This window comes from Mus caroli, unplaced genomic scaffold (genome assembly GCF_978045245.1).
Source record: "Mus caroli unplaced genomic scaffold, Mus_caroli_1 scaffold_10, whole genome shotgun sequence".
Classification (NCBI taxonomy): domain Eukaryota; kingdom Metazoa; phylum Chordata; class Mammalia; order Rodentia; family Muridae; genus Mus; species Mus caroli.
Window position 1 is genome coordinate 97,270,988 of NW_028227265.1, and position 14,332 is coordinate 97,285,319.

Genomic DNA, 14,332 nt, shown 5'->3' on the forward strand with positions numbered 1-14,332 from the left:
AAATGGTAACTGTTGCTTAGTAGCTGTTACTTGTTGCTCCTTATGTACCCATGTTAATGTCGGCAAAGATACTTTAGGGAATTTAAAATTACACTTTATTTATGTGTGTGTAGGTGTGTGTGTGTGTGTGTGTGTATGTGTGTGTGTGTGTGCATATATGCACTATGACTCCTGTGGAGGTCAGAGGACAACTTGTAGGAGACAGTTCTCTCCTTCCACCACAGGGATTCTGGAGATCACACTTAGTCAGTCAATCTTGGCAAGAAGCCCTGCTACCCACTGAACCATCTTTGCTACCCATGTTTCTCTTTAAAGATTTTTTTTTCAAATCTGATACTTTGCAGACTGGAATAGCAGTTAGTTCTGTAGAAAGCTGAGAGGAAGAAAGGAGATGCTGCAGATTGCATGGTTTAATAGATGTCTAACGTGGGTTGGCATCCATGAGAGGAGGCTTTCTAGGCTAAAGAGATGTATGAACCTTTGCCATTACCTGTTAAGTGCTTGGTAACCTTTCATTGCTTATGCCTGGCGTGCTGGCATTTCACTAGTCAGTTCTAAACCTACATGTCTGCTGTGCTCCATTTGCCATGGTCAAGGCCTGCTCCTTTCCGAAGAGAAAGGGGAGGACGGTGGATTTGGAGGAGAGGGAAGGTGGAGAGCTTGAAGGTGTAGAGGCAGGGAAAAGTGTGGTTGGGATGTATTGTATGAGAGAAGAGTCTATTTTGAATAAAAAGACAAAATAAGAAAGAAAATGAGACTAATTTCCACACTGAAATCCCTAGATAAACAATGTTTGAAATTTTGCTTAGGTATTTTGTTTTCTGCAAGCAAACCAGTTTTCTATCTGGGCCAGAAAATCTCTTTTGATAGGAATTTAATATTGAAAGCTTTTGTTTAATGATATCTGAATGCATGTTGAAATTCCAAACAATAATTCCAAGCATTATTTTCTGCCTGGTATGACATGAATGTATGCTCCACGAGTCCACGTACTAGAAAGTCAAGTTCTAAATTTAATTAAAGATGAAATTCAGAGGTGGAGCCTTTGGAAGAAAGTTAGAGGTAAATCGGGTTATGGAGACATGTACCCTGTGAGGGGACTTGTGGCTTCATAAGATGGTCAGCTCTCACCACATGGTATATGTTAAGGTGCTCTTCTGGCTAAAAGGCTCTTATTGTATCTTGTAGCCTCTAGAATTGAGAGAAATGAATTTCCTACTCTCTTCTTTCCCTTTCCTCATGCCTTTCTTATTCAACTTTAACTTCATTTAAGACGGGGTCTTACTACATAGCTCAGGATGGCCTTGAACTCAAGTTCTTAATGTCTCAGCCTCCCAAGTCATGGGCCTATAGGTATGAGTTCCTCATTCATAGCTAAATTTATTTTCTTAATAAATTACTCAATTATCATACTCTAGCAGCACAGAATACAGTACATCACTGTTTCTATTTATTTACCAAGCCAAAATATTTCTATGTTTCATACTTACCTATGTCTATATTTAATGAGCATCTACCCATAAACATACAATTTGTGGACACCAATACGGAGTCTGCTGGGCTCTATAACTTTCTCGATCACATTTCTTTTCTGAGACTTAGCCTGCTCCAATGCCAGTCTACTGTTGATCAGAGATGATGTCCATGTGTGTGATACTTCCTAAGAAGCCGTGCTGAACTTTAGGTTATTGAGAAATGTTCAACATTCTTGTAGAAGCCAGTATCTGAGTCTTTGTGTGACTTTATAACTTTGCCTTCACATTCTTAATTCTTCTCAAGCACATCCTCAGCAGGTTGCGTACCACTCCAGTCTGACAGATTTTTTATCTTTCAGTTAGGCCTGATGCATTCTTTGCATTTATCTTTCTCAGACTGAAGGTGCTTGGATTTCCTATTGCAAAGAAGAATTTGTGTCTAACTACCATGTTTATATAATGTAGCATTCTGACTTTCTACATTTTTACCTTGGATTTGTCTATGTGGTCCTTTTTGCTAGTTCATCTAAATTTTTGGTTAGTTTTCTGCCAAAGATAATATATATATATATATATATATATATATATATATACATATATATATATATATAAACATTTAAAATCAACTAGAAAAGCCTTTTAACTGGTTACATGTATATTTATATATTTAACAACTTTTGAACTCTTCAAAGTCTTTTATGAATGTCACCTGACCCCACTAGCTCACAGGGCAACATTTTTCCATCTGGGTTATGTTTTTGCCTGGAATAAGGGTTCCATGGTCAGTTGGCACAGGAAAGGCTACATACTTATGCATACTTACAATGTGCCCCTTTTCACCCTAACCCCTGATTCATAAGTCACAGCAGCATTTGAAAAGTCTCTGAGATGTCCTGCATAAAGAAACCTATTAACGTGCCTTGACCTATTTTTTCCCCCTGCCTGAACACTTATTAGCATCCCATGAACCAATGCTTCATAAACACCTTTGTGACCCCTGAATTTAAGTGCTTCATTTCTCCTGTTTGCTTTGGCTTATATTTTAGATATATGCTTTACTCTTTACATCCTTACTTTTTTAGTCTAAACCCATTATTTGTATTTTATATCCCCAAATTTATTTTGACAGGTCTGTTGTGACCTATGTTAAGCATTTTTAGTGTCAGTCACTTTGAGCAAAGACAACTTGCTAATTACTAATTTTTCCTATTCTACATATATAGACCTTGTTATTTTATGTGTGCATTTGTGTGTGTGTGTGTGATGCACATACATATCCACACAAACATAAATTACACCAACACATACACACAAACACATACATTCAGGGTCAAAGCATGGATGGTGGGTGGCAGAAGTAGGCTTTGAGTGTTTTCCTCAGGTGTTATTTCCTTTGAATTTTTTTTGTATTTTGTATTTTGTATTAGATATTTCTTTATTTCTTTAACATTTCAAATGTTATCCCCTTTCCTGATTTCCCCTCTGAAAACCACCTATCTCCTCGCCCTCTCCCTGCTCACCAACCCACTCACTCCTACTTCTTGGCCCTGGCATTCCCCTACACTGAGGCATAGAGCCTTCACAGGACCAAGAGCCTTTCCCTCCTATTGATGACCAACTAGACCATCCTCTATGATGAAGAGCTTGCCAAGGAAGGTGGGGCTGGCTGGCCAGAAAGCCCCTGAGATCTCTGTCTGTGGCAACTTCTCCAAAGTTGGAATTATAAGCAGATGCTACCTACCCCACCCCCACCTTTTTTTTTTTCTTCTTTCAAACATAGGTTCTGGAGATGTAACTCATGTCTTCTTGCTTGCAAGGAAATCACTTTGCTGACAGAGCTATGTGCCTATTCCTAGGAATAGTTATTTTAGTGTTTTGTTAAGAATATTACATTCGTAGTACTCATGGTTATAACTCTTTCCAGTTTATATTATTCCTGCAGTAACTCATAAGATATGTTAAGCAAATATGGAGATAAAGTGTAGAGCAGAAACTGAAGGAAAAGCCATCTAGAGAGTGTCCCATGTAGGGATTCATCCCTTATACAATTGCCAAACCCAGACATTATTGTGGATGCCAACAAGTGCATGTAAAAGGAGCCTAGTATGGCTGTCTCCTGAGAGGCCCTGCCAGAGCCTTACAAATACAGAGACAGATGTTCACAGTCAACCATTGGACTGAGTGTGGGGTCCCCAAAAGAGGAGTTATCAAAAGGACCAAAGGAGTTGAAGGGGATTGCAACCCCACAGGAAGAACAACAATATCAACCAATCAGTCTCCCAAGTGACTAAGTCATCAACAAAGGAGCACACATAGCTCCAGCTGCATACATTGCAGAGGATGTCCTTGTCATGCATCAATGGGGAGGAGAGGTCCTTGGTCCTGTAAAGGCTAAATAGATGCCCCAGTGTATGGGAACTGAGGGTGTGGAGGTGGGACTGGGTGTGTAGGAGGGTGGAGGAACACCCTCATAGAAGCAGAGGGAAGGAGGATGAGATAGGGGGTTTTCGGGGGGAACTGGGAAAGGGGGTAACATTTGAAATGTAAAGAAATATCGAATTAAAAAATCTTTTGATAGGTCTGAATACTGAGTATAGGACTTCACTCATGCTAGCCATGAATTCTGTTACTGAGCTGTATCTCTAGTCTTCAAAAATTTTAATACTTATTTATTTACTCAAAACATGTACACAATATTTAGGTAACTGGTTAAATTAGGAAAAAAAGTTTCATTCTTAAGAAAATATATATTTAAGCTTTATTGTTTTTGATAGGAAACAAATAACTGAAATTACATATTCACATGGGTATTCCCTACTTTATCTTCTAAGACCATACTTCTTAGTCTGTGGATTGTGACCACCACACCATGACAACCCTCTAGTTCCAAGAATTTCACAACAGTTGCAAAAATTATAGTTACAAAGTAGCAACAAAATAATTTCAGGGTTATCACAACCTGAGGAACTGTGTTAGGGTTACAGCGTTAGGAAGGCTCAGACCTCCCTAATGACGCTGCTCTAAATCACTTGCGGTTTCTACTGCTTCACACTTTCTACCATTGCACTTTTTTTTTTCTTTTTTCTCTTTTTGCTCCAGGGCTCTCATCCTGAATGCCTATCTGCAAGTCTATTTTCCTCACCTCCCTCAGATCTCTCAGCTGTCATCTTAGTGAGCCTGGCTTGAATTGTTTATAGATTTATTTCTAAGTGTCGCAGCATCCCACTGCCTTACTCTGCTGCAATACTACCTCCTTGGTCTTTAGTTCATTTGTGTATTTTATGCATTGCTTTTGCTTCTTCTTCCTTCACAGAAAGTGATGCCCTTGTGGCCTGGACTTTTATCTGATGTGTCCCTACACTGTGGTCTAGATTAGTATGACATAGTTTAAATGCTCAAAAAATCTTGGTTGAGTTAATAAATATAGTAGCCTCAATGTACAGAATGCATTCTATAAAATTTACACTTCACTTATAATACAGAATCAGTTAGCTGTGAGTAAAAAAAATAGAAACATGAATATTTAATACCAAAACATTAAAAGTATTTTCTTTGCTTTTTTTGTAAGACAGGGTCTTGCTACAGAATCCAGGCTGGTTTGAACTTGGAACCTTCTTGCCTTAGCTTCTTAATTACTGGGGTTATGTGCATACTTGGCTATTTCCAAATCAAAAAGAGTTCCCTTTTAAGATAAGTTGGAAGCAAACATATTCTTTATCTGTAATAAGACAGAAATTGTATATATAATTTATAAAAAGGCTTTGCTAAGAAAATAACAGAAAAGAGAAATGTATAGTTCTTAGCTTTCTTGGGTAGGAAACAAGAAGTCATCATTGCAGAAATTTTCTCTTTTGTACTAATGGAAAAACTACAGATAGAATATTATAAGGAATAGAGGAGTTATTATATCTGCCACTAACAAAATCAGTATGTAAAGCCATTGTCATGTTAGCACATTGGTATAAATATTGGAAATTAATAAAATTCTGTTTATAAAATTGTGTGAAGAACATAAAGTACCTGGAGGCAACTTTAAATATAATTTTCTCTGTGGACATAAAGAAAAATGAGATACTTAGAGAAATATAGATGAACGGAAAATAAATCATGTATGTAGAGAAAATCTCAATCTCTACAAGATCTGATTTTCACAAATTATTTTTTCACATTTATTTATGTGTCTACGTGTAGGTATGAACATACTGCTGCAGGTACTCATTGAGTGCAGAGAGGGTGTCAGATCCCCTGGAGCTGGAGTTAAAGGTGGTTGGGAGCCGACTGATCAGGGTGCTATGAACCAAAGTCTAGCCTTTTGCAGGAGCAACAAACTCTCTTATGGTGGAAACATCTCTCTAGTTCCTCTTACTACTTCTAGAAATCTAAGCAAACTCAAGTGAAGATCTTTTTAGCCCTCTCCACTGCTCCTATGAACCAGGCACGTATATTAACAACAAATATAAAAATGAATAAGGAGTCTCCTAATAGATACTGAGACAGTATTGCATATTATATTAATTATATTGTTAATTAAGACAGTATGTTATTACATACTTAAGATAATAGAGGAACAACAATATGAACTAACCAGCAAACCCAGAGCTCCCTGGGACTAAACCACCAATCAAAGAAATCACACGGAGGGACTCTAGCTGCATATGTAGCAGAGGATGGTGTAGTTGGTCATCAATGGGAGGATAGGTCCTTGGTCCTGTGAAGGTTTTATGCCCTAGTATAGGGGAATGCCATGGCCAGGATTCGGGAGTGGGTGGGTTGGGGAGCAGGGAGAGGAGGAAGAGGATAGGGGATTTTCAGAGAGGAAACTAGGAAAGGGGACAAGATTTGAAATGTAAATAAAGTCAATATCTAATAATAAAAAAGATAATAGAATTTGAAGGAGAAAATATAGAGCTCAAGAGTATGTCCTTATGGAAATTATGTTTATGGAGAATCTGACTATAGGTAAAGAGACTTTTCAATAAGTGCTATATGGTAGTCACTGGATATCTATGTGGAAAATGATTGTATCTCACATTGTGTGTTAAAGAATAAAGCCAGATCAAGTTACAAGGAAATCCATAGGCTTGTTAGAGGAAAATCCAAACACAAAAGTTTTTACCTTGGGTAAGGAGGAATTTTTTATGAGAAAACCATGAGCTGCATATAAAGAGCTTATTTCATTATACACTACTACTGTTTTTTAGCAAGATCTATATGAAGAATTAATCCAGCGGGAGAAGATGGACATATACTACAATGAAAATGACAGTAGACAATGAGATCCATGTTAGAAAGATAATTAGCTCAAACATAGTGTTCAAAGACTTGATGCCATATCTTACAAAGGAGAAGACAGAAATAGCAGCCATGGTGAGAAGACGCACAATCTCATTAGTAATTAAAGGATCACAAATATAACCCATTCTGGTAGCATCTCTCAGTCAGCATCTTTGAAAAGCTTACAGTGGACATACTCCAGTTGTAGAGGTGTTGGGAGAAGGCATACTCATGCAGTGCCGGAGAGAAGGTAATGTGTATGAAAACATACAAGCTGGAAAACACTTTGGCTTTGTCCCCCCAAGTTGAGGACATCCCCTGATCTCACACCCAGGTGCATTCACTGATATCCTACAAGCATACTATGTGCAGCATCATTTTAGAATTATATAGAACACTTCACCACCCAAAGATCAGTGTGGACTGCTCAGTTATCCTCTGTTCTTTGCCTGTCAGTGTTGCCTCCTGCACAATGTTATATAATTGACATACAACATGCAGTAGCCTTTTGTCAGGCAGAGTTCTCTTAGTAGTAGGCCATTTTGTGCCTACAGTGGATGAAGATTTAGTTGTTTTACTTCTTGATGGGTATTTGGTAATATAGGTGTTGTGATTCTAGCCATTCTAATAGGTAGAATAAGTATAAATTAGGGAGAGACGAAGGAAATGTTGGAAATGACCACTAGTATAATGTTTTAAAGATTGAAACATACTCACATAGAAAAGTGGCAAAAATGTTTAGATACATATTTTGGTTAATATGTTGGCCAAGATTTTGCATTATAATTAGCTAAGATGCCAGAGTTGGTCACATAAGCCTGTAATTATCAACTACTTTGGAGGGAGATTGTAAGATAAAAGGCTGTGTGGCCTATAGAAATTCAAGGTCAGCCCAAGTAGATTAGTGATACCTTGGGTCAAAATGAAGAGTAAAAAGGCTGGGACATAGTCAGTATAGAATACTTGTCAATAAGGTACAACCAGAGAAGAAACTTTGCTGAAGGTACACCGAACCTCTATCTCACCAATTTCCTGAATGCTTAATTTTGATTTTCAAAATGAGAATGAAAATAAAAATCTATTAGTGTTGTTTTCTCATAGATGAAACACTATCCTGCTATGAAATCAATGAACCATTGATAAAAAAAAAAAAACCACGGGGGCTACAAAACATCATCTTAAAACATCTTAAAAACACCACAGGCAGTGAGGAAAAGACACTGCATTAAAAGTAAAACAAACAAACAAACCGAAAAGATAACAGTTGGCTGCAGATATGGCCCAATGGTTAAGAGCACTTGCTACTCTTGCAAATGAGTGGGTTCAATTCCCAACACTCACATGACAGTTTACACCATCCCAAACTCCAGTTGCAGAGGATCTGGCACCCTCTTTTGGCATCAGAAGGCCAAACACGCATCTGGTGCATATACATACATGCAGACAAAACACTCATCATGGATACACTATCTCTCACAGAGGTGTTCATAGACCAGCCAGTCTTGACGATCCCTCACCAAGACACTACACCAGAGTGATTCTAGATTGTGCCAAGATTGGAATGAAAACTAACCACTCTTTCCTTTTATTTCTCCTCTGTGTGAAAACTCAACAATAAGGTATTGTCTTTGAGGCAGAAGGGCAACCCTCATCGCACACCCAGTTCTGTTGCTGGCCAGATTTTAGATTTCTGTCTCCAAGAAACAGCCGGTCTCGAGCTTTGAACACAGATGCTTCAGAGGATTCTGATGTACATAGACCATGGAGAAGCACTGCTAGGACTGACCTTATCACCTTTGACTTCAGTACACTGGGAATGAGTCCGTTCTTCCTGTGTTGGTGTATGACTGCTAATATGTAAGATCTCTCTATGTGACATAAACAAAAATATATTTTTAAGAAGTATTGCCCTTGCAGAGGGCCCATGATTGGTTCTCAGCACTCATGTGGAAGCCCACAGCTATCCATAACTCCAGTTTCAGGGCATCTGACGCCCTTTTCTGATCTCCATAGTCATGAGGCTTGCATGTGATACAGATACTGATTTGGCTAAACACCCATATGCATATAAAATAAATACATCCCCAAATAATGTTTCACTACCTATATCTATTTTAAATTTATTAGAAAAATTTATTAAACCAATACTGTTTCATATATGGCTAAGTTTAAGACAAAGAGAAATAAGGAATAATTTTGACCTTAAAATTGTAAGTCAAGTTCTCAGGGTGATAGAGGAATATCTAAGATTAAGGAAGTCATTTCTTCAAACCAAAACCTTGGTAACTGTGAACTGGATACTCTTCTAAAATGATAAGACTAATTATTTTGTTTTTAGTATTAATTTGTCTCCTTAGTTTTACTTTTAAAAATTTGAGCTAACATTAATAAATTCATAATGTTTGTGTCAGGAAGGGAAATGATCTATTGATATGCTTTTGGATCAGGGAGACTATCTATTGAAGACTCAAATATAACCATGGCTAATAGATAGTCTGGATCATTCTTACACAATCCATTGAAATTAAATGTGTTAAGCAAGAATCGGTTTTGAAACTGCATTTGATTTTAGAAGCTTCTTCTGCCTTTTACTATGTGTATTTATAGTGTGATAGGCAGATGTTGAACATGAAAATACCATGATAATTGGGCAGAGCAACAAACATTTTGGTAAGCAAGAATTTATAAAACTTTACAAAATGTTGCATAATATAAGTAGTCAGAAATAGTTGGCATGCTTAAGTGGCATTTTAATAGATTTATTGAGATATGATTCACTTATTCTACAGCCCACTGACTTGCAGTGTGGAATTTGGTGGTTCTCTGTAATTTAGAGTTGGGTAGTTAGCACCATGAATAATTTTTCTCTCAAAAAGAAACCTGATATTCATTGTCAGTTTCTCCCATCTTTCCCTCTATCGTCCTCAAATCCTAGGTTATCAGTTATTTATTGTTTAGCTTAATGGATTTTCATGCTGTAAATATTGTATATGCTTAGAATAGTGCAACACACAGTCTTTGCTGTTGCCTCCTTGCCTCCACATGTCTCCAAGGTTCAATCATCTCACAGCTTGTATTGTGTTACTTCTCTTGATTCTGTTTTTCTACCATAGAAATACGTTTGTTTACTAAGTTTTCAGTTGATAAACATTTAAACTGTTTCCAGATTTTAATTGTAATTTCATATAAATAATGGGGCTGTGAGTATTTATGCATAAATTTCTCCTTATCTGAGAACCTTTTCTTTTGCTGTGATGAACCACCATGACCAAGGCAATTTAAAAAGAAGGCATTTAATTTAAGGCTTATAGTTTTAGAGTGTGAGTCTATGACCATCATGGTAGGGAGCATGGCAAATGATGTAGATTTTTGAAATCTCAAAGCTCACCATACCTCCTAGTTCTTCCCAAACATTCCACCAACTGGTGACAAAGCATTTAAGTATGAACCTTTGGGGCCATTCAAATCACCAAACTTAAACTAACTAACTTTCTCTCTCCCTCCCTCTTTCTTTCTTTTTCTTTCTTTCTTTCTTTCTTTCTTTCTTTCTTTCTTTCTTTCTTTCTTTCTTTCTTTCTTCCCAATTTTTATTTCTGGGAGTAGAATTGTTGATAACTGACTGTCTAAAAAATGTACTCTGTAAAATTATAATTTTTAATATTAATTAGATTTCTGTATTAATTATTAGTAACAGATCAATTTTGTTTATCAATAGTTTTATATAAAATATTTTCCCAAAGTTATTCTTGGCCAAAAAATCATTAAAATACATTTTGAACACAACTGCTTACAAATGCTATTCTACCTCACAATTTATCATCATTTATCAAAATTGTCACAGCCTTCTATGACATATTTCGTTCTTGGAACATTTTATGATCGCCTGTGCCATTTAAAATTTAGAGAAAAGATGGTATGGTATCTACTTCCTGACCTTATGCAATTCATATTTTTTGTGGATCTGTGTGTTGCCTTTTATAAATAAATGATATGTTGTTAAGAAAGTGATGGCACTTTTCTTATTCTTTCAAGATTGCCATTTCAACAATAATAGAAGTATATTTCTGGAATATAAACAATATTTGTGTATCTATGTCTGTATCTGATAGTGTACATTTTCTTTGCTTTTCTATTTATTACTAATGTTTTTTTAAATCTTGAGGAAGAGATTCTCTAATGGACTTTTATGTTCAGTAAATTATAACTGGACTCTGACTTACTGCTTCTTAGAGACGTCTGTGCTAAATTGATTGTCTTCAGGTTTTTTTTTTTTTCAGGACAGGGCTTTAGGATGTTTCCTTTTGCATTTATGTCTGCAATTATATTTTAGTGCTCTGTCGTCAGAACAGAATGTTTCTGAATAAAGAGAGCCAACCGAATATGGCAAAGAACTTCTGAGATAGTGTGGTGATTCTAATATGCTTGTCCCAGGGAGTGGCACCATTAGGAGCTGTGACCTTGTTGGAGTATGTATGGCCTTGGGGGAAGTATGTCACTGTGAGGGTAGGCTTTGAGACCCTCCTCCTAGTTTTCTATAAGACAGTAGCCTTCTCCTGTTTGTCTTCAGAATAAGATGTAGAACTCTCAGCTCCTCTAGTGTCATTCCTGCTCCCACCTTGGTGATAATGGACTAAACCCCTGAACCTGTAAGCCAGCCCCAATTAAATGCTGTCCTTTATAACAGTTGCTTTGGTCATGGTGTTTCTTCACAGCTATGAAACCCTAAGACAGATGGAGAGACATGAAACTGAAGAGAAGCATGCTTCTCAGGGAAGAGAAAGCAAAAAGAATACATTTGACTTGAACGGATTAGATTTGTTTATTGACCAGGAAGGTAACCCTTTCATTGCCACATCATAGAAACACAGAAGCATACTTAGACAACAAGAGACAGACACTAGGTACACTTTTTTAACTAAATGAGATACATCTTTAATCTCTGGGTACTCTGGGTAGAGAAACCTGTATGATTGCAAAGAATCAAGTGACCCTACCCCAATTTTGGTAAAGAAGATGTGTCTACACAGCAGAGTAATGGTATCACCTGGGAAGTGAACTCCAGGGAAGAGCTTATTAGGTAGAATATGAAGAAGTGTGCTTAAAAACAAAATGGAAGAGAAGCTAGAGGTTCAGGGTTGGATGGAGGGGCCAGGCAAAGTATTCCTTTGGATAACCATAGTGGGATCTTGAGAGCTCAAGTGGTTGGTTAGGAAGGAAGTTTTATGTGTCACCATCTCCTTGTGTCAATGGTGAAGTGCCCTGTTGGATGCCCCAGCATTTTGTGCACCTCAGACCTTTCATCTCCTATAGGCTTCCTTCCTAGGACTGTTCTTTGACAACCTTCCCAATGGCTGGACCAAGCAGTTGTCCCTTAAGTCTCTGTCTGAATGGCATTGCTCCTTATGCCAACCACATTTGTCACTATCCCTTCAACCACAACAAAAGCTTTCTAAAATATCTTTTGCTTATAAAAGTAGTATAATTAGATGTAAATGGAAATTTGGTGTAGCAGCTTTGCAAACAGAGAGTGAGTGTTATGATTTGAAGGTATCACCCCTCTTCACATCATTAGGTGAAACCTTGGCTCCCAGGTGATGGTATAAAGAAATGGGGATCTTGGGAGGCACTTGGAGCATGAACACAAAGCTTCCACATATGGGATTAATATTAATGCCTTTATAGAAGAGGCTTGGGGGGAGTTTGCATCTTCCATCATACAAAAACTTTTTTGAAATAAGTGTCTATGAGGAGGTTATTCCTGATAGACTCTTTTGACAGCCTGACTTTGGACATCTTAGCCTGAAGAACTGTGGGAATGAAGTTTGCCTGTTCATAAGCCATCTGGTTGATGGCATTTTGGTCTAGCATCCCTAATAGACTAAGTCAAAGTGACCTTACAATAATGCAGTAATGTATATACTGAAAATGAGCTATGTGTGAAATATCTGAGGCTAGACATGCTAGGTTGCAGGACATTATGCTTTGGTTATACTTTTATTTGTTCAAAACTGTATAAGGCTCCACCAACCACTTACAGAGTTTTAACATTCTAGATTGGATGGGGGTAAGCAAAAAGGTAAGATCTTGGTGATTTATTTTTGCCCTTTATTTTTTAGTTTTATTTGAAATACTGTTGAGTTGGAATCGTTACGTGGTCATTTAGTATGCTAACCCTATTATGTTTTGGTGTAAAAATGTCACCATTAAAACAACAGGAATTTGTTACCTGAGATTTTGTTAATTTGTTAACTGGAATTAATAGTTCTGGGGTCAGAAGTCTGGAAATGATTCTTGGTACGCTAAAATCAAGGTGCCAGCTCCTTTTAGGATTTTTAAAGGAAGAATCTATTTCGTGTTTTCTGTAGCTTTTAGAGGATAAACAGGCCAATTTATTGCCTAATTATTGTTATTTATTTTCAATAGCATTTTTAACGTAAGAACTTACTATATATTATGTGTGTGAGGGTTGTACCTGCATACACACACACACACACACACACACACACACACACATAGTCTAGTGCCAGTCTCCACGGGCCAAAAGACAACATCCAATTACTTGGAACTGGATTGTGTTCCAGATGGTTATGAGGAGCTGAGAACCAAACCCTAGTTCTCCGTAAGAGCTACAAGTGCTCTTAAGGACCAGCCATCTCTTTATCCCCATTAGCAGTATTTTAAATTTACTTCAAAAAGAATTCAGAAAAGCAGAAGTACCCAGCTAGAGAAAAAAGAAAAACTGTTAAGAGTCTGTATGGTGCATCTTCTGCCTGGCTTTTCTTCTTTTTTTTTTTTAATGTACTGTCTAGTGGAAAAATGATCACTATATTTCTAGTTTATCTCTAACTTCTCTGGGATATTCTTAGAGTATTTTTAAACTTCATTTTTTTCAGTATATTCACCAATATTTATTGAGTACTGGTCATGTACCTGGTTTTCTGGAACAGAACATTTACAATAGGTTAAAGACAACTAACAACAAATGTATGTTTCAGTTTTTTAGTTGGGAAAGAGAGGGCATATATATGGAATCTTGTGACTAGAAAAATATGGATCAAATAAAGAAGGTTTGAGTGGCAGGGATAAGCAATGTCTGTGATATTAAAAGCTTTGCCAGCAAGGGCTCATTAGGAGAGTGATAGTTGAGTACAGACTTGAAGGAATTAAAGAGTTAGTCATGGATGTCAGGGTAGGCTTTTGTAGGAGGGTATGTCTTAGTAAAGACTTGAAGAACCTTTAAGAGTCACTTGAGTAACTGGGAAAATTGTGTGGAGGTGGAAGGAACATCAGTCACAAAGTTTCTAAGGCAAGACAATTCTAATGCTTCCAAGGAAGAACAGGGGAGTGTGTAGCCATGCCTTTGGCTACAATGATGACTTCAGAGTCAAGAGACGACTGTTGGAGATACAGTAGGAAGACCATGCCATGGAAGTAATGTAAGAGACATAATGTGGCTCAGAGATAGGAGATAGCCATGGGAGTTATATTAACTCTTCCAGTATCATGGGAGCTGTCCTTCGAAGTCAGAGCTAGGGAGGTTTTCTGATAGCCCAGCTGTTGGGTATGATAGAACTATCAACTGT

At 37.3% G+C, this 14,332-nt stretch overlaps 1 long non-coding RNA gene across 7 annotated transcripts in view; it reads right to left on the bottom strand.

The window, feature by feature from the left end:
- LOC147002471 (uncharacterized) overlaps window positions 1–14,332 on the bottom strand; it is a 97,737-nt gene that overhangs the window by 17,584 nt on the left and 65,821 nt on the right. Inside the window, exon 2 of one of the 7 annotated variants that reach the window (XR_015048668.1) lies at window positions 1,491–1,891. The exons of the other annotated variants lie outside the window; for them this stretch is intronic. This is a non-coding gene — a long non-coding RNA (uncharacterized LOC147002471). The remainder of the gene's footprint in view (window positions 1–1,490; window positions 1,892–14,332) is intronic. 7 annotated transcript variants of the gene reach the window in all.